The 18,519-nt window shown below is 48.7% G+C and overlaps 1 pseudogene; it reads right to left on the bottom strand.

Annotated features, from left to right (window-relative positions):
• Window positions 1–8,817: 8,817 nt before the first annotated feature.
• Window positions 8,818–9,590, bottom strand: LOC120654167 (annotated as a pseudogene).
• Between the last annotated feature and the right edge of the window lie 8,929 nt (window positions 9,591–18,519).

Genomic DNA, 18,519 nt, shown 5'->3' with positions numbered 1-18,519 from the left:
TGCTACAATTGTTAAGATGATCGCGCTATGCATGAAGGTTTCTTTCAGCTGAGCAACAGCAATCGCGTTGAAGCTAGATGTGTCTGCAGTGCCTGAATTGAACTGTTATCAGTGGAAGAAAGGAAAACAATTGCTTGGTGACCTTCACTCTGCTCCAGAGGATGGTTAGAACCGCATTTGGTGAAAAGAAAAGAAAAACGTTTTGGATCATTTAGGTTACTGGCAGTCTAGTTAGAACCAGATTTAGAACTCACACGGGTACACTTGCACTACTTTTTTTCTTTTCTCGGGCGAGTTTGTTTTGCGTCCAAAAAGAAGAGAACTTGTGTGCGAAGGATCAAGCATTTGTTAGGAACAAGCAAAAGGTAATCCCTAGTCTGTTAGAGCGGGCAATCCTGGAATGGGAGGAGAACGCGACAAATGCAGTCACGGAGATGGGAATGAAGATCGGTAAAGCAAAGCTGGTCTGAAATGAGCCGATGGTTTTCCAGTTTTCACATGAGAGCGGAAGTTGATAGGGTGATGACTGACGCGTCACGATTCACATCTTTCGAGTTTCTTCTTTTATGATATATAAAAGCAGGAGCAGACGCAATTCCTTGGAAGCAAGGAAGAAGAGGGAGTAGGACAGGACGCGCAGTTGTTAGTTGCAGAGAAAGTGAGGACTGAGGAGACCCAGCCATCAGGCGGGAGGAGGCATCAGGTGTGGTCCAGTGTCCAGTCCAGTGGAAGTAGATTCTTTTCGTCCAAAGCCAAAAGCGACGGTGTTGAGCTATCACCGGATTCTTTTCTTTTTCTAATGGAGAGCGTTAAGTTTTTTTTTGGTTCATGGGACTTATGCATAAGTTTCTGCACTTTAGTCCCTAAGAATCCAAACAGAAGAAAATAAAAGGGATTAAAAGTGCAAGTTGGGACTAAAATCTAAATGTCCCTTTTGGAGGTGCTTATTTGGACTAAAAACCTACGGAAGGTCTACTTTTCCAACGGCTACCCCACCATCTCCACCCTCACTCATGTAAAAGTAACATGGTTTTTTATACTATTTATTTAATGATTTTTAATCCCTTTTAATATCTGATTCCAAATAGAAATGGTTGGGACTAAAGAATCAAAACATGGATAGGCGTTTCAGACGCAATAATTTATTGTTACTAATGAAGTAGATTAGCGCGAGCAGATACATATATACAATGATTGATTATAACACATGCGAGAGACTCGTGAAGCTTTTGCAGGAGGGTATGACAAAGGGGTTGCTTAGCGTGGCTTATACCAAAACAGGTTCACTGGTGAAGTACAAAAAAAAATCCTAGTCACACCAGGCTTCTATTTCATTTTAGCACAGACATATAAAATGATTTCACACTATATTATCTTGATTTCCGCGAAATAGGTGAAGCTGAAGCCAAAATAAGGATTTGAGTTTTTGAGCATGACAATGATAGATAATGGGTCGGAGGTGAATGGGCCAACAGCTAGAGAGGAAATTCGTGGGCTGGCAATCCACCAATTTGCTTTGTTTTTTTTCTTCAAGAAAGTCCATTTGACCATTATGCCTCAGTCCCGCGAGTCCGATATGCTTCGATTTTTTTTGAAAAAGTTGATATGCTTCGATTGGACCAATGGTCCAAATTGATGAAATGAACAGTGCTAGGGCTCATGACATAAACTAAAAAGGAAATAATCAAACAGCGTTGAACAACGCTAGGGCTGATGACTAAACCTCTAGATGACATAACTAAAAAGGCACAGTATCCTATGAAAACCAGGGTCCTTGTGTAAACTTTGGAAACTCCAACGCAGATCGCTGGATTCCCATCCAAAGGCGCTAGATAGATCTGGGGTAAATTTACATCTAGGCGCCCGCCTCACCCCCACCTGGCCTGCGTTTTTTTTGCAAAAAAAATCCCTCCATCCGCTACCCCACGGCGCCGTCAGCCCCTCCGTTCCGTCCGTCAGCCCCTCCATTCGTCACGTCCTTTGCTTCTCGCCCCCGTCGGCCCCCATCGATGCCCAGGAGGTCTCGCCCCCTAGATGCCGGCCCTAGGGATCCGCCGGCCTCCAGCAACAACACAAGCGCCGCCGGTCTCCATCTCCATCAACGGCGCCGCCCTCCGATTGCCCTACAGCGCCGCCGCCATGGACCAGGCGTCCGCCATGGAGAACGGGGCCGTCTTCGAGGCCATGGCCCTGGCGCCCCCGGCCGTGATTTGGCGCTGCCTGCTCTGGCCGCCCCCCGGCCGATTCTGCTGTGCCCCTGAACCTCTCTGTTGTGTAGTTCGATTCTGCTGTGCCCCTGATTCAGACTTGAGATCAAATGATTCAAATGGTTTTGCTTTGCTCAATTCTTCTTTTTGGGATGTACAGAAGTGTTCAGAATGTTCAGTGCAAAATGTTCAGTGCAAAATGTTCAAAATATTCAGTACTAATCAACCATTTATCCTTTAAGGAAATAAATATGTGACTTCTGGTAGAACCAATATTTTGTCTAATCTGCAGAGCTGACAATTGATTTCTTAAATAGATTTACAATTGAGCTGACAGAAACGCACACTATACAAAGTACCTCTTAGTTCTGATGATCTCACTGTGCCATCCAGGTTGTTGCTTGCAATATTTCTAAATGCAGGTAATTGTTCTTGTGTCAGTGCAAGTTAATGGAACTGGAACATAATACCGTGATACAATGTACCCATGCTGAAGTGATAATGATGTGTTCAAATTGCTTTATTACTCACAGCTCTGTCAAGTTCCCAACAATGGCAAGGGAGAGGACTTCGATTGGAACAGTGCTAGTCAGCATATTCTCGTTCAACTTCCTGTGCAAAGAAGAGTCAAAAGTCCAAACTGCCCTAGAGAATAATAAACATCACTCGTGTGTACTTTTAGACTAGTCAGGTTGCCTAGTATTGCTGGTATTGGACCGATCAGGCTATTGCCATACAACTCACTGCAAACATGGACATGTAAAGATTCAGAAAAAATGTCATACTGAATGTAATCACTGGTCATTGCAGTTCGTTGCTGCTTTTTAAGCAATTCATACAGGCCATTGCCATACAACTCTCTGACGATGACTATATGATTCTGCAATAACAATACCACCTGTGGATGCAGAATACACATGCACACTCATTCTTTATTTGTCCTGCTAATTTGTCTCTATCTCTATTTATTATTCTGGACATGCACTATAATGTGCCGAACTGCTTTAAGAGCTTTTTTCTGGACATGCACTACTCATGACAGGGAATATCATAATGGTGCAGAACATAATCCTCAGGTTGAACTACGTGTATAAAAGGGCAGGGCATGAGCTTATAGGAAACTGAACTCTTCCTTTGTCTACGACAGACAGTTTGAGCAGTTCAGTTTTCTCCAACATCTTTATCTCCAGTGCCTCTATCAGTAGGCATGGGCCATTGCAGAATCAAATTGGTACGGTGACTTAGCGTAGGTAGCATCGGTATTCAGAGCCAAAACTTGGGCGGTTGAATTTGAGAATTGGATGGAACCAAATCTTGTTTGCGAAAGCGAGGCAAGACTTGTTTCCTCCAAAATCTTATGTTAAGCTGAGCTGATTAGATGATGCGTAGTGCAAGTAGTGCAGAACTGCAGATAGACATTAGACTTCTCTGAAGAATTTGGAAGCTGAAGGTGAGCGTTGGAAGACAGAATACAATTCAATCCAAATCACTTCAAATGACACAACACAATTAAATCTCATCAATTCTTCTTTTACAAATGGACTGAACACAATTCAATTTAAATTATTTCAAATGGCAGAACACATTTGGTGGAGACATCTGATGCTGTTCAATTGCTAGTACACCTTCCCGTTGGAAATAATTGCTAGTACACCTTGCGTTGAGGTTCGCTTCGACCAAGAAAAGCAGACACGGCGTCGGCTCGAGGGAGGCGGCGACTCGAGAGAGAAGGCGCGCTGCGGCCCGACGCCGGCGGCGGCGGCTCAAGGGAGGAGGCGGCGGTGGCCCGAGGGAGGCGGCGAGCCGAGGGAGGCGGCGAGCCGAGGGAGGCGTTGGAGGCCGGAGATGCTGTCGAGTCCGCTGGCGCAAGACCTAGGCCGGGCAGATGCGCTCGCCTAGTCGCGTGGAGGAAACGGAGACGGAACGGAATGGAGGGGGCACGTGCAAAAGAACCAGGCACCGGTGGGGTGAGGGCGGGCGCCTGGATGTAAATTTTACCCACCTCTATCCAGCGCCCTCGGATGGGAATCCGGTAGCCTTCGTTGGAGTTTCGAAAGTTTGCATAAGTACCTTGGTTTTCATAGGATACGGTGCCAACTAAAAAAGCATCAAGAAGAAGAATCTCACAGTTTATCAAGTTCAGTGAACATAGTTGTTGACAACCAAAATTGGCATTCGACAATACCGACCGGTCTGACCGGTACGCTCTAGCGGTCTGACCGGTCAGACGCTGTAGTCCGTCCGGCAGCAGCCGACCGGTCTGACCGGTAGGGTCGACCGGTCTGACCGGTCTAAGTGGAATCCGAGTACAACTAGGGATTTTAATAGATTTAGATCTTGTAATAGGATTTCTTGCGGGATAAGTCCACCCCACCCTATAAATATAAAGGGTCACGACCGATTAGGGTATCCAATCGATCAAATCAATACAACTTTTATCTTTTTACTTTTCTCTTGCCCTAGCTTTTCCAATCTACTATTTGCTGTTTCTCCGTCGTCTCTGCGTCGATTGAGGGAGTTCTAGGTGGCCTGCCGATCCTAGAACAACCCTACGTGCGCCTGCCCCGACGGGTCCTTCCCGGGCGACGTTCGTTGGTCTCACCGCCGGCCTGCTCGGCGACAACCGGTCTGACCGGTATACCCGACCGGTCTGACCGGTCTGAGCATCGGTGCTGCATTGTGCCGTCGCTCGCTGCGCGTTCAAGCGTTTTCGTGTGTTGGCCCTAGTTCTGCGCCAACATATTTTTGGCGACTCCGCTGGGGAAAAGAATCAATCGGCTGCCATGGCCGGTAAAATTCCTAAACCTAGTAATGTTGATGCCGCCAACATCCAAAGGCCGACTGTTTAGCAACTTTCGGCCGAACAACAGAAGGCTCTTGATGACATCCAGAAGAAGATCAGAGAGGAGAAGGAGAAGGAGATCCAGAAACTGGAGGAAGAAGCCATGAAGCAGTACATCTCACACTTCTCCATCGACCGACAAGGGAAGGTCATGACGGATGCCGGCTTTGATGCTTCACAGTTTGAGGTAAAATTCGATGAGAGCGAATAGCCCGTTCTTAATTCTGAAATAGCTAATGCTATAGATGATGCTGTTTCTTCTCATGTGAATAATAAGTTGGAATTTATTGGTCAAAATATGCATGATATGTTTGATGATCGCTTTAGCCGAATTGAAATACATCTTGGTATGAAGTCTGTCGGTAATAATGCATCTACATCTAATACCGATAAGGCAATTCGTGGTTCGGCAATTCCAACTAATAATGCTGTTGTGACTAATTCGGATAATCAGCAAAGCCGAATTAATTATAATGCATCACCTCATGCCAATGTGCCATATGGGGCAGCAAGTTCGTTGCGACATTCCAGACCGCCGAACTTTGCTCAACTTGGTAGTACACCGATTACAAATCGGCTTAACGCCGATGATGTTGGATCAGGTAGTATCAAAGAGGAGGTGATTAAGATATTTCGGCAAACTTTTGGTATAGAGCCTAAAGCCAAATGCCGATCTTATCAAAGGCCATACCCTGAGAATTACGATTATGTTGCATATCCTCAAGGGTTTAAAATTCCTGAGTTTGTTAAATTCACTGGTGATGATAGTAGAACTACATTGGAGCATATATGTCAATTTATTATACAATGTGGTGAAGCTAGCACTAATGATATTTACAAATTGAGGTTATTTCCTTTGTCTCTATCGGGTGCTGCATTTACATGGTTTATTTCATTGCCACCTAATTCAGTTTTCACTTTTGCTGATTTAGAGCAAAAATTTCATGATTATTTCTTTAGTGGTGAAACTGAATTGAAATTTTCACATCTCACATCGGTTAAGCAAAAGATACATGAAGGTGTTTCTGAGTATATTAGAAGATTTAGATATACTAGAAACCGATGTTATAGTTTGACAATTTCTGATAGAGATTTAGCTGATCTAGCTTTTGCTGGTTTACTTGATTTTCATAAAGCAAAGCTAGAGGGACAAGAATTTCTAGATGTTAGTCAAGCCTTACAAAAGGCTCTGGCTAATGAAAACCGAGCTAAAGAAGCTAGAGATTCTCAGAAGTCCAATGAAAAACCTAATCGTCCTGTTTATGTGCTCGGGTGTGATTCCAATTGTTCGGACGATGAAGGTAAAGATGTTTATACCGCTGAATTTGTTTGGTCCTCTAATGATAAACCTTGCGCTTGCGGTTCTCTTAAGCCGATTCCTAAAGATCGGCAAGAAAGATTTACTTTTGATGTATCCAAATGTGAGAGGATATTTGATGAATTAAATAAGAATGGTTACATCAAGATGTCGTATGTCATACCGCCGCTTGAAGAATTAAAGCGGCGAGCTTATTGCAAATTTCATAATACTTTCTCTCATGCGACTAATGATTGTAATGTGCTTCGGAGACAAATTCAATCGATTGTTAATGAAGGCCGAATAATTGTTCCACAAATGAAGGTGGATCAGAATCCTTTCCCTGCACATACACATGTGCTTGAATTGAGTAATCCTAAAGTGTTAATTCGGCCAAATCAAGCCGAATCAATAAAAGGGAAAAATATAATCATTGGTGAAGAAAGGTCTGAGCCTTCGAAATCTTATCAGGAAGCTCCAGCAAAGAAGGTCCCTGAAGATTCATTGAAGAATTCAACGCTCGGGGGGCAAGAACAGAAGAAGGGCGCCAGGTCTGCTCAGACCGGTCTGATCGATCTGGAGACCGGTCTGACCGGTCGATCTGGAATTTCTGGAAAGAATTCCAGAAACAAGAAAGAAAAAGAAAGACCGAGTTTTAAAGAACTCTTGGCCAAATATGAGAAGAAAGGAGTCGTCCAGAGGCAGAGGGAATGGCCGGACAAAGTCAAGGATACAAATCCGTCATCGTCTCAAGAGCAATCGAGTTTGAGCCAAGGTAATTCATTTAATGGACCGATTGCTCCATGGTATTGCTGGTATCCTTGTTATATGCCTTTGGATTACAGTAGTATGCACATGCAGTCATATTATATTCATTATCCTCCTATATATCCGAGCTTTGCTTCACAAAGACCGATTAGCGATAATCTGGTTAAAAAGAACATTGATTGCAGCAAGGAGTGTAAGAAGAACATAAAACAAGATTCAAAATATCTACAGCCGGAGTGGTGTCCTTCAGGTTTGTCTCACACCCAAAAGAGGAGGCTGCAAAGGATGCGCAAGAAAGAGTCCATGGAACAGCAAGCAGAGGTTATACCAACAAGGTCGGCGACCATGAAGCAGGTATGGAAGCCCAAGCAAGTTGTTTCATCATCAACTTGAGGAAGAAGCAAGATACGGCCGATAAATCGTTATCGCCCTTAGACAATTTTGGTTCAGAAGAGTGTTCTTTGGCACGCAAGTTTTACCAAAGAACAGGGGGGCATATGTTGACAACCAAAATTGGCATTCGACAATACCGGCCGGTCTGACCGGTACGCTCTAGCGGTCTGACAGGTAGGGTCGACCGGTCTGACCGGTCTAAGTGGAATCCGAGTACAACTAGAGATTTTAATAGATTTAGATCTTGTAATAGGATTTCTTGCGGGATAAGTCCACCCCACCCTATAAATATAAAGGGTCACGGCCGATTAGGGTATCCAATCGATCAAATCAATACAACTTTTATCTTTTTTACTTTTCTCTTGCCCTAGCTTTTCCAATCTACTATTTGCTGTTCCTCCGTCGTCTCTACGTCGATTGAGGGCGTTCTAGGTGGCCTGCCGATCCTAGAACAACCCTACGTGCGCCTGCCCCGACGGGTCCTTCCCGGGCGACGTTCGTTGGTCTCACCACCGGCCTGCTCGGCGACAACTGGTCTGACCGGTATACCCGACCGGTCTGACCGGTCTGAGCATCGGCGCTGCATTGTGCCGTCGCTCGCTGCGCGTTCAAGCATTTTCGTGTGTTGGCCCTAGTTTTGCGCCAACATATTTTTGGCGACTCCGCTGGGGGGCATATGTTGACAACCAAAATTGGCATTCGACAATACCGACCGATCTGACCGGTACGCTCTAGCGGTCTGACCGGTCCGACGCTGTAGTCCGTCCGACAGCAGCCGACCGGTCTGACCGGTAGGGTCGACCGGTCTGACCGGTCTAAGTGGAATCCGAGTACAACTAGGGATTTTAATAGATTTAGATCTTGTAATAGGATTTCTTGCGGGATAAGTCCACCCCACCCTATAAATATAAAGGGTCACGGCCGATTAGGGTATCCAATCGATAAAATCAATACAACTTTTATCTTTTTACTTTTCTCTTGCCCTAGATTTTCCAATCTACTATTTGCTGTTCCTCTGTCGTCTCTACGTCGATTGAGGGCATTCTAGGTGGCCTGCCGATCCTAGAACAACCCTACGTGCGCCTGCCCCGACGGGTCCTTCCCGGGCGACGTTCGTTGGTCTCACCGCCGGCCTGCTCGGCGACAACCGGTCTGACCGGTATATCCGACCGGTCTGAGCATCGGCGCTGCATTGTGCCGTCGCTCGCTGCGCGTTCAAGCGTTTTCGTGTGTTGGCCCTAGTTCTGCGCCAACAATAGTTTTTCCCATCGCTTTGTTTACTCATTAAAACAAATTTGGGACGACACAACATTCAGGAGACACAGAACACTCAAAACACTCGTGAAGAACTGAGAAAAACCGCCATACACGGTACTTCATAGAAAGCCAGGATGCAATCTAGCCAGAGACCAAGTACTCATCATACATCCGACCAAGTGATAGGGTAGTCGCCAACCTCATCACCTGTGATGTCCAGCGCGTCCCACACGGACTGGGATGCGTCGACAATGTTGGGCTCACACGGCGGTTGGAAGGCGTGCGGCTGCGATGTCCAGCGCGTCCCACACGGACTGGGATGCGTCGACAATGTTGGGCTCACACGGCGGTTGGAAGGCGTGCGGCTTGTCGCAGCCGTGCAGGCTGTCACACTCGTCTACTACCTTGGCGAGCACGGATCTGCCCTTGGCGCTGATCCGTATGTTTTTGCCGCAACGCTTGCCCTTGGCGTACCACCCCGTGGAGAGCGCCACCACGTGCTGTGTTCAGGTGGTACTTGTTGTCGCACTCCGACGGGCCACCACCATCACCACCCTCCTCAAAGTTGTTGAGCGTCATGACGGCTTTAGTGTTTCTGTTGACCGGCGGCGAGCACTGGTACGTTGGGTAGACGTGCCTGGGCTTGCAACACTCCCCGCAGATGTGGCCCGTGCTCGGCCCCTCCAACGAGCCGCTCGGGTGGCACTTGGTGAAGCGGTGATGAGCTGCGACGGTGCCGGCGCAGAGGCTTGGGAAGGTGACGAGCAGGAGGCCTGCGAGAGCAAGCACAAGGAGGCTGGCTGTTGAAGTCATTTTTGTGATTGTATTGTTGTGACTTGTGTGTGAGCTGTGGGCATTGATCCTGAGATCCTGCCTATTTATAGGTAGGGAGTGAGCAACGTCTGTCTGAGCTAGTCCCGTGCATAGAATCGTGGTGTCGTGAGCAACGATGCTTGGAATTGGTAACTTCTCTATAGAGACGCAAGCCCGCAATTCTTTACTAGGCAAGCCCGCCATTCTTTACTTGATCGGAGTTCAGGTGTATTTTACCTTTGTAATTTATCAGTCATATGCTGCATAGAATGGCTGAGCGCAAGCCTTTTTCAGTACCCTCCCCTCCGTGGCTCCGCCAGACATGCAACGAGCCAAGCGTACGGTCTGTTCCGTGCCGCGGTCAACCAGCATTGTAAGTTCGGGGAAGGCGGACACGTCGGACGGAGAAACAAGTTTCGGCGCCGGCGGAGAGCGACGAGCCCATGAAATGAAAGGGCCAGTTGCCAACTGACCTCACTCTTTATGTAAGCATGGGATAATGGCTGATTAAGTACTCTAGTTAATTGTGTTATTACCAGTAATTGCTCATTAAGATTTTGAGGAGATATAATTATGTTATTACCATGTACTTGATTGCTTATAAGGATTTGGAGGAGATATTTAGCTACGTTGGCTCCCGTTGATGGGTGTCAGGGCCGTCTCTAGAAATTTGAGCCCAGTGCGAAATTAAAATAGGCCCTAAAATAATTTTATCAAGATAATTACGTAACTTCAATTTATATTATTCCATACTATATTTATAAGTATATATGATATTAAAGTTAAGAAAAATAAATATTGTACCGATCTCATCTCTAACTACGATTCCTGGACCAAAAGGTGAGCGGAGAAGCAGGCCACGCCATCGAAAAAAATCGTCGCCGTTGATCCGGCGATCAACAGTCGGTGGCTGGCCGAGCCCCTCCTCCCTGCCAGCTCCTCGCAGCGCCGGCCCGAGCCTTCTCGCGCCCCTAGAGAAGGAGGCAGCGGCTGCGCGCAGCCTCCGGCTGGAAATAGAGAGCAGAGATGGGAACGCGGCTGGACGCGGCGAGGCCGAGGGCTGCCGCCAGAGACCCGACGTGCGCGTGCCGCTGCTTCTGCCTTCGCTCCGCCCACCGCGCAGGGGATTGGGGTGGAGGGAGCAGGAGGACCCAACAAGGCAGCGAGATGGCCCGCCGCTGCCTACTCATCCTCGCCGTCCTCGCCCTCGCGGCCACTGCCGCCGCGGCCGAGCCCGGGAGGGGGGGGGGGGGGGGGAGAACGGGGAGGGTCCGAGGGAAGGGAGGGGCGCATGGCACAATGGCAGCGCACGCAGCCCTCGACCGCGCCGGCCGCCGCCGCGCGGCCCGCGGACCCGCTCCGACACCGCCCAAGCCCCGCCGTGCGCGCGCCGCCGCCGCTGCCTCCCCTCCTGCCGGCCGCCAGACCGCCGCGCAGGGGTTTGCGATGGAGGGAGCCGGAGGGCCCGATCCCGCCGCCGAGATGGCCCAACGCCGCCTGCTCGTCCTCGCCCTCGCGCCCAACGCCGCCGCGCCCTCGCGCAGAGGAGGCGGGAGTAGGGGAGCCGAGGTCGGCGGCGGCAATAGGGGAGGCGGGCCAGCGGAAAGGGCGGCGCGGGAGTAGGGGAGAGAGAGAGAGGAGCTGCGAGAGAGATCGAGAGAGAGCCGGAGGCGCCGATGGTGGGGAAAAGAGGAAAATAGAGAGAGGAATAAAAGAAAACATGGAAAAAGAAAAAAGTAAAGGAAAAAATAGATGGGAAAAAATAAAAAAAGAAGACAGACAAAGAATGGCGCACATAGAAAAAATAAAAAAATGAGAAGATAGGAGATGGTAGTTGAAGCGAAGTTATGCAATGGTCGACCCAAACATAACATTTTAAATTGCTAATAATATAATATTGCCACCGTTGTTCTATAGCTTTTCATGCTAACTCTACAATAACGCATATAGTTAGTATATCCACCGCTTCATTATTAAAATAACACAGTATTAATTGCAAAATGATTTGAATAATACATTAAGTATCTGACTAATTGTGCTCCGCCCACCCTAATAAATTATCTTACCACTCCTTTCACCACAATTACTTTCATAATTTGATCAACATAATATCTTATTTTATTAAAATATAATATTATACTACTGTTTCTCTATAGCTTCTCATGCGACCTCTATAATAGCGCAATATATTTTAATATAACCACAAAATCTTCAAAAAACATCACACCTATTAATTAGGTCATGTTTTCACAACTACATATGCTCCGCACCACCGCCCTCCGTATTTAATTATTTCACCCCTTCTTTTACCACAATAAATACAAAATGCCTAAAATATATACCGCAACATCTATACGAAAATAACAAAGCGACGGGAACTGCTAGATGCATCAACTATAGTTTGCATCAACTACTATACTACGTCACGGAATACGGGTCCCGCGCGGCAAAGCCGCGAGTTTTTCTAGTGTTCTACTAAAAGACGTCATTCATATAGTAAATCTAAGAGCAATTTATATCACTGAAAATTTCACAACTCGTCTCGGACGGCCGCTCGAACGGGGAATAGAGCGCAATACGGACGACCCGGTATCCTGCTAGAGGCGGGTCCCTTCGTCCTTCCCGCGCCCTCCCCAACCGCCGCACCTGCACTCCTCCGCCCCGCCCCGCCTCGCGCCGTAGCTCGAGGAGGCCACCGCCATGGTCCACGCGCTCGAGGCCGCCGCCATGGAACCGCGCTCGAGGCCTCTGCGGAGCTCGGCCGGCGTGCGCAGATCCGAGCCCAAGCTTCAACCATGGCCTCCGCCGCGCGTGAGGGAGGAGGCCCCGCCGGAGCCCGACGGAGGAAGAGGGACGAGGCCGGCGGAGCTCAACGAGGGACGAGGCCGGCGCCGGTGAGGGAGGAGGGGCCCGCCTACGGCAGTTCCTCCCTGCCTCTTCCCACGCCCGGATGCCGCTGGACGGCCGCCCCGCCGTCCTCATCCGCGCCCGCGAGCTCCTCGCCCGGTGTAGAGCTGCGGCCATGGCATCCGCGTCTGCTGCCGCCGCGGCCACCGCCGCCGACGCACGCCGCGCGTGTGAGCACGAGCTCCACGCGTCGCACCGCCCGTCGCGCGCCCGACGTCGACACCGCTGAAGCAGGGGAAGGGCTGTAAGGATCACCGGGGTGTCCAACCCTAGAGGGGGAGGGGGTGAATAGGGTCGCTAATCGCTTTTTAACCTAGGGCTCAAACTACTTGCATAAGATAAACCTAACACGTCCTACACATGCTAGTTATGACTAAGGTTTATCTATGCTACTCTCTACTTACCCCTAAAAACTTGCAACCTATAGCCAATCCTAATCAAACTAACTAGGAAGGTAAAGGCATGCAAGATAGAGTAAACGTGGAAGCGTAATACGGTAAGTAAAGAGGTAAGTGCAAGAGGGATGCAAACTCCCGAGTAGACACGGTCATGTAACGTGGTTCGGCACAAACGCCTACGTCCACGGGACACCGAGGCTCTAAAGATCACCGTCTTGCACTACGCCACCAAGGCGATGCCGGCAAGCAAAGGCAAGTGCCCCTAAGACACCGAGTCTCGTGCACCGCCACCGTCTCTCTCGGTCACCCGGCCGTAATCCACTACGGAGCTTCTCCACCAAGGAGGGGGCCTCCTCTTCCCCCGCACAAAGTGTCGTTGCCACTCCACACCAAGACGTAGGGTCACACGACGGATCACAAGTTGCTTGCCGCAGCAAGACTTCTCTCAAGGGAGCTCTCGCAAGAACTAATCCCTATTACAAGCACTAAGCACTCTCACAAGTGTGCTTAAGCCTATATGATGTACAATGAAGCTCTATGGTGGTTGGAGATGATCTTTGGCTCTTGTATACTTCCTTGGTCTCCAGCACTCTCCAACAATCTTCAAATGGCCGGGGTGAGGCGTATATATAGGCCACCAAGTCTTGTAGCCGTTGCACCAACGGTTAGCTGAAAATCTGTGTATCATCGGATGAACCGATGCCTCTGGCTGATGTAGCGTCGGTTCTTCCGGTCACTCATAACCCGAAGTAGCCGTTGAACTCCTAACAACTGACGCAGTGATCACCGGTTGAACCGATGCTTTGTACCGATGCATCACCGGTTCATCTGGTGCTTAAGAATCTTCTCCTGGGCGCTGACGTCATTGCACCGACGCAATACTCTGATGCACTGTCGGTTGAACCGGTGATGAAGAATCTTCTCCTGGGCTCTTGACATCGTCTCTGGAACATAGGACGCCCAATGCACCGATGCCCCTTTTTGACCCGTCGGTTCATCCGGTGCCCATAAGCTGACTTGGCTTTGATTCCCTTCTGCCATGGCGTCGGTTCTTCCGACAACCATCGGATGCACCGATGCTTCATGCGTCGGTTCTTCCGGTGCTTCAGACCGAAGAGCTTGTTGTGCCTATCTTTTCTTTCTCTTTGTCATCACTTGAACCTAAAAGCCTGAGAATGGTCATCTTAACAATCATTTTAGTCTAAGTGTTGTGTTGTCATTCGATCACCAAAATCACTCAAAATGGCATAAATGGTGCCATGTTCCTTACAAGGGCGAGCCGCCATCACCTCCGCAACGCCCGCGGCGCTCCGGCCGGCCGCCCGTGCGCGCACCTCTGCGTCCTGCCTCGCCGCCGCTTGGCCTGCCGTGCACTCCGCCTGCCGTCGCGCTTGGCCGCCGCGTGCTCCGCCTGCCGTCGCGCTTGGCCGCCGCGTGCTCCGCCCATCGTCGCGCTTGGCCCGCCGAGGCCGCTCCTTTCCGCCGCGCCGTACCGTGGTCGGCCAACCGCGGCCGCTCCTCTCCGCTGCGCCGCGCCGCGGTCGGCCCGCCGTGGCCGTTCCTCTCAGCACGGCCGGCGCGATAGGGAGGCCGGATCTCGCGCGGCCTCCACCGCTGCGGCCATGGTCTTCACCATCGTGGCCGAGCTTGCCGGCATGGAGAAGAGGGAGGGAGGCGATGGGGAGGGAGGAGGGTAGCCGGCCGCCATGGTGCATTCGCCTCGCGCTCGCCGGCCGCCATGGCGCGCGCGCAGGCCGCCGAGCCGCAAGGAGGGTCGGCCATCCGTGCCGGCCGCCCGCTCGCCCGTCGCCGCGGAGCCTCACTGCCCGGCACCGGGAGGGGAGCGGAGTCGCCGGGGGGGGGGGGGCGCCTCCGCTGGAGGACGGCCGCAGGCCGCAACAGGGGAGGGGGCGGGTGGGAGAGAGAGGAGGCCGGGAGTGAGGAGAGAGATTGGGGTGGGAGGGAGAGAAAAGAGAAAATAATTATGTCGTGTGGACCCCGCAGATAGTAGTTGGTATAGATGATGAATATAGATGATGAATGTATGCAGGGAAACTAAATATAGAGAAGAGAATATTGATGACCAGGATATAATATTACTTTTAGAGGATAGATTCAGAGTATGATGAGTGCAGACAGCCTCACCTCGCACGCCCTCACAATGGGCCTGATGGTTGTTTATCTCAAGCTCCCTAACGTAAGGTTTGATGGTTTGATCTGCGAGTGATATATAGCCAAGCGTCGTGCCACGAAGAAACGAAACTGGAGCAGCGGCGTTCTGAAGAAGCTCAACGCTACCCAGTTCATTGTATCATGATCACATTTACCTCTACACAACTACTCACAAAACTTGTTGGAAAATTACCCACTGACATCGACTCTGTCTACTTGGCCCACGGACAATTAAGGGCACTGATAGCCAAACCCAACAATCGAACCCACACCCACCTAAGGCCCTGTTTAGTTCCCACCCCATAAACCCCGTAAACACAAAAAAGCCGTCACATCGAATGTTTCGACACATGCATGGAGTACAAAATGAAGTCTATTTACAAAACTTTTTGTATAGATGGGCTGTAAATCGCGAGACGAATCTAATGAGCTTACTTAATCCATGTTTTGCAACAGTAGTGCTACAGTAACCATCCGTTAATTATTGATTAATTATGGATTAATTAGCATCATTAGATTCGTCTCGCGATTTACAACCCATCTGTGTAAAAAGTTTTGTAAATAGACTTCATTTAGTACTTCAAATTAACAAGATTCTAACACAAAAAGTTTTTGCGTTTCATCTAAACAGACCCTAAATATATTTTGCCAAACAGATATATAACTTAATCATATATGTTTTGAACCTTTAGACATTTACCACACTACTACAGAAACGATTTCTAGAGATGTCTCATTTTTTTTCCAAGAATGGGTGCAAATGTACCCTGTTCCTACAAAAAAATCTGGATACTGTAGCATATCGTCCGCCCCTGAAAATGCATCTTCAGGGGAAGGTGACAGCACCACCCGCCCCCCGAAAATAGAACTTATTTTCAGGAGCGAGTGATGCCTCCATCCGTCTCTAAAGAACTGATTTTCAGGGACGGGTGATGCCACCGGCCGGCCCGGGAAAACTCAGTCGGCGCGCATTAAAAATTTCGAACCCAGCACACGCGCCTTGTCAGAGCTGGCCTTTATCTTCTCACCTTACTCTCGAAATATCTGCGTCTCCTTTCACCGAAACTCTCTCTCTCCCGAACTCTCCTCTCCTGTGAGCCGGCGGCCACATGCAGGAGGCAGGGGGCCCGGCCCGCGCGGAGCTTCAACGGCGGCGGGTGGGTACAGGCACGCGCGACCCCGCTGTGAGCTTGCCTGGGTCGCCGGTGAGTGCGTGGCTGCGCTGAGCACGCTGAAGCTGGTGATTTCAGTGCGGATTCATGAAATTTTTTGAGGGCTTTTGTTGCTAGGATTCTTGTGTGCATCTTTGATTTAATCCCACCTCGAATCTCTCACAAATCGGCTTGGATTTTGAGTTTTCCCCAAATCACGTTCTTAGAATAGACGTTCGGAATTTCACTCGATTCACATTGGTTTCTTGATTGTTTCGCGATCTTTTTCCTGGATCTATTAGATCTTGTGACAGTGCATCTATGGCTCAAATTTTGTTTGAATCGGTGGAGTATTGAGAGAGTATTATTTGTTAGAAAGTTTGACGTTTGCTTGATGTTTGAATCATGTGCTTCCACGGAGCGTCCCGAGATGGAGCAAGCTCGAACCAGGAAGGACGCACGTGCAGCTCGAACCAGGAAGGAGGAGCAAGCAGCGCGAGGTAGGGCGCTGCGGCCACGGGGGCTCGAGCCTGGCGGCGGCCTGGTGAGCGCCGGCGGCCTGGATGAGCTGCAGCGGATGTTAGAAGCGACGACGAAACTTCACTATATCGGGTGTGTATTTACAACATCAAGCGGCGGCTTATAAGAGAAATAATAAACTGTGGAGCAAATTCTAATCTGGCTCAAGCCTCCTAGCGATGGGCCTCCGTTTTATTAGAAGTTGGTTTTTTTCTTGTACAAAATTTGGATCACAATATAATATATTCTACCTTGAGACAAATTTCATTTTGTAGCATATCACATCATCGTCTGAACACAATAAAGAACAGAACTTCCAGCGCCAAATAGTCTCTTGGGCTATGCTGTCAAACCAACTAAGCTTGAGCATAACTCAAACTTAGCTACAGGAACTGTTTTAGTCATCATATCAGCTGGATTATTATGAGTACTGATCTTGCATGTTTTTAGTTTATCTTGTGAAATAACATCACGAACATAATGGTACTTGACATCAATATATTTTGTCCTCTCATGAAATATCTGATCTTTTGTGAGGCAAATAGCACTTTGACTATCACAGAATATATCAATGCAAGAATCAACTCCACACAGCTCAGCAAACAAACCTTTCAGCCAAACTGACTCCTTGCACGCTTCAGGAATAGCTATATATTCTGCTTCTGTGGTAGGCATAGCAACAACAGGCTGCAAAGTAGCCTTCAAACTCACAGTATAACTGCCAACTGTGAACACATATCCTGTGAGTGACCTGCGCCTATCCAAATCAGCAGCATAATCTGAATCCACATAACCAATGAGTCCCTGATCAGTTCTCCCAAACTTCAAACAAGAATCGGCTGTCCCTCTGAGGTATCTGAAGATCCACTGAACTGTCTTCCTGTGTTTTTTTTCCAGGATTAGACATGTATCTGCTAACCAAACTCATAGCATATGATAAATCTAGGCGAGAGTAAACCATGACATACTTCAAAAAACCAACAACACTAGAATATATGACTTTTGACATGTATTCAACATCCTCATCAAAACTAGGAAACTGAGCGGCTGACAATTTAAAGTGAGATGCAATAGGAGTACTAACTAGTTTTGCATCATGCATATTGAAACACTGAAGAATCTCGTTAATGTAATTATGCTGACTAAAAAATAGTAAACCAGATTTTCTGTTTCTAGTAATCTCCGTACCAAAAATTTTTCTTAACAGCACTAAGATCCTTCATATCAAATTCACTACTCAATAATTTCTTTAGTGTAGTGATTTCTTTTCTGCTCTTGGCTGCAATAATCATGTCATCAACATATAACAACAAGTATATATGTGATCCATCAACAATCTTAATGTAAACACAACTTGTCGGTGCCCTCACCCGGGGGTCCGGGTTCCAACTAGTAAATGCTGCGTGTTTCCTCGTCCCAGATGTTGATGCGAGAGGCAACACAGTACCGCACGGGTTTATCCTGGTTCCGGCCACGGTGCCGTACGTCCAGCAAAGGGGTGTGCGAGGCCACTGTATTATCTTGCACCCGGAGTGCTTGTAGTAGGGGATACAAGCGAGGCGAGAGAGGGAGGGAGGCTCCCAAGTCTCTGCTAGAAGAGGAGTCGGTTGAGTTGAGTGCTCAGTGGTGCTAAAATTGTGACGATGATCGCGAGTGTGGATGATCATCCCCCTTAAAGGAAGCCCGCCTCCTCCTTTTATAGTCATAAGGAGGAGCGGTGTACACGAGTGGGGGAATGTGGAAGTCGTCGTCCTCCCCCGAATCGCGGGGGTGCAGTGGTCGAATACTGTACAAA

Source organism: Panicum virgatum, chromosome 1N (genome assembly GCF_016808335.1).
Source record: "Panicum virgatum strain AP13 chromosome 1N, P.virgatum_v5, whole genome shotgun sequence".
In the NCBI taxonomy this organism is placed as follows: Eukaryota; Viridiplantae; Streptophyta; class Magnoliopsida; order Poales; family Poaceae; genus Panicum; species Panicum virgatum.
The sequence above is the reverse complement of the archived record's forward strand: the minus strand, read 5'-3'. Positions and strand labels throughout refer to the sequence as shown.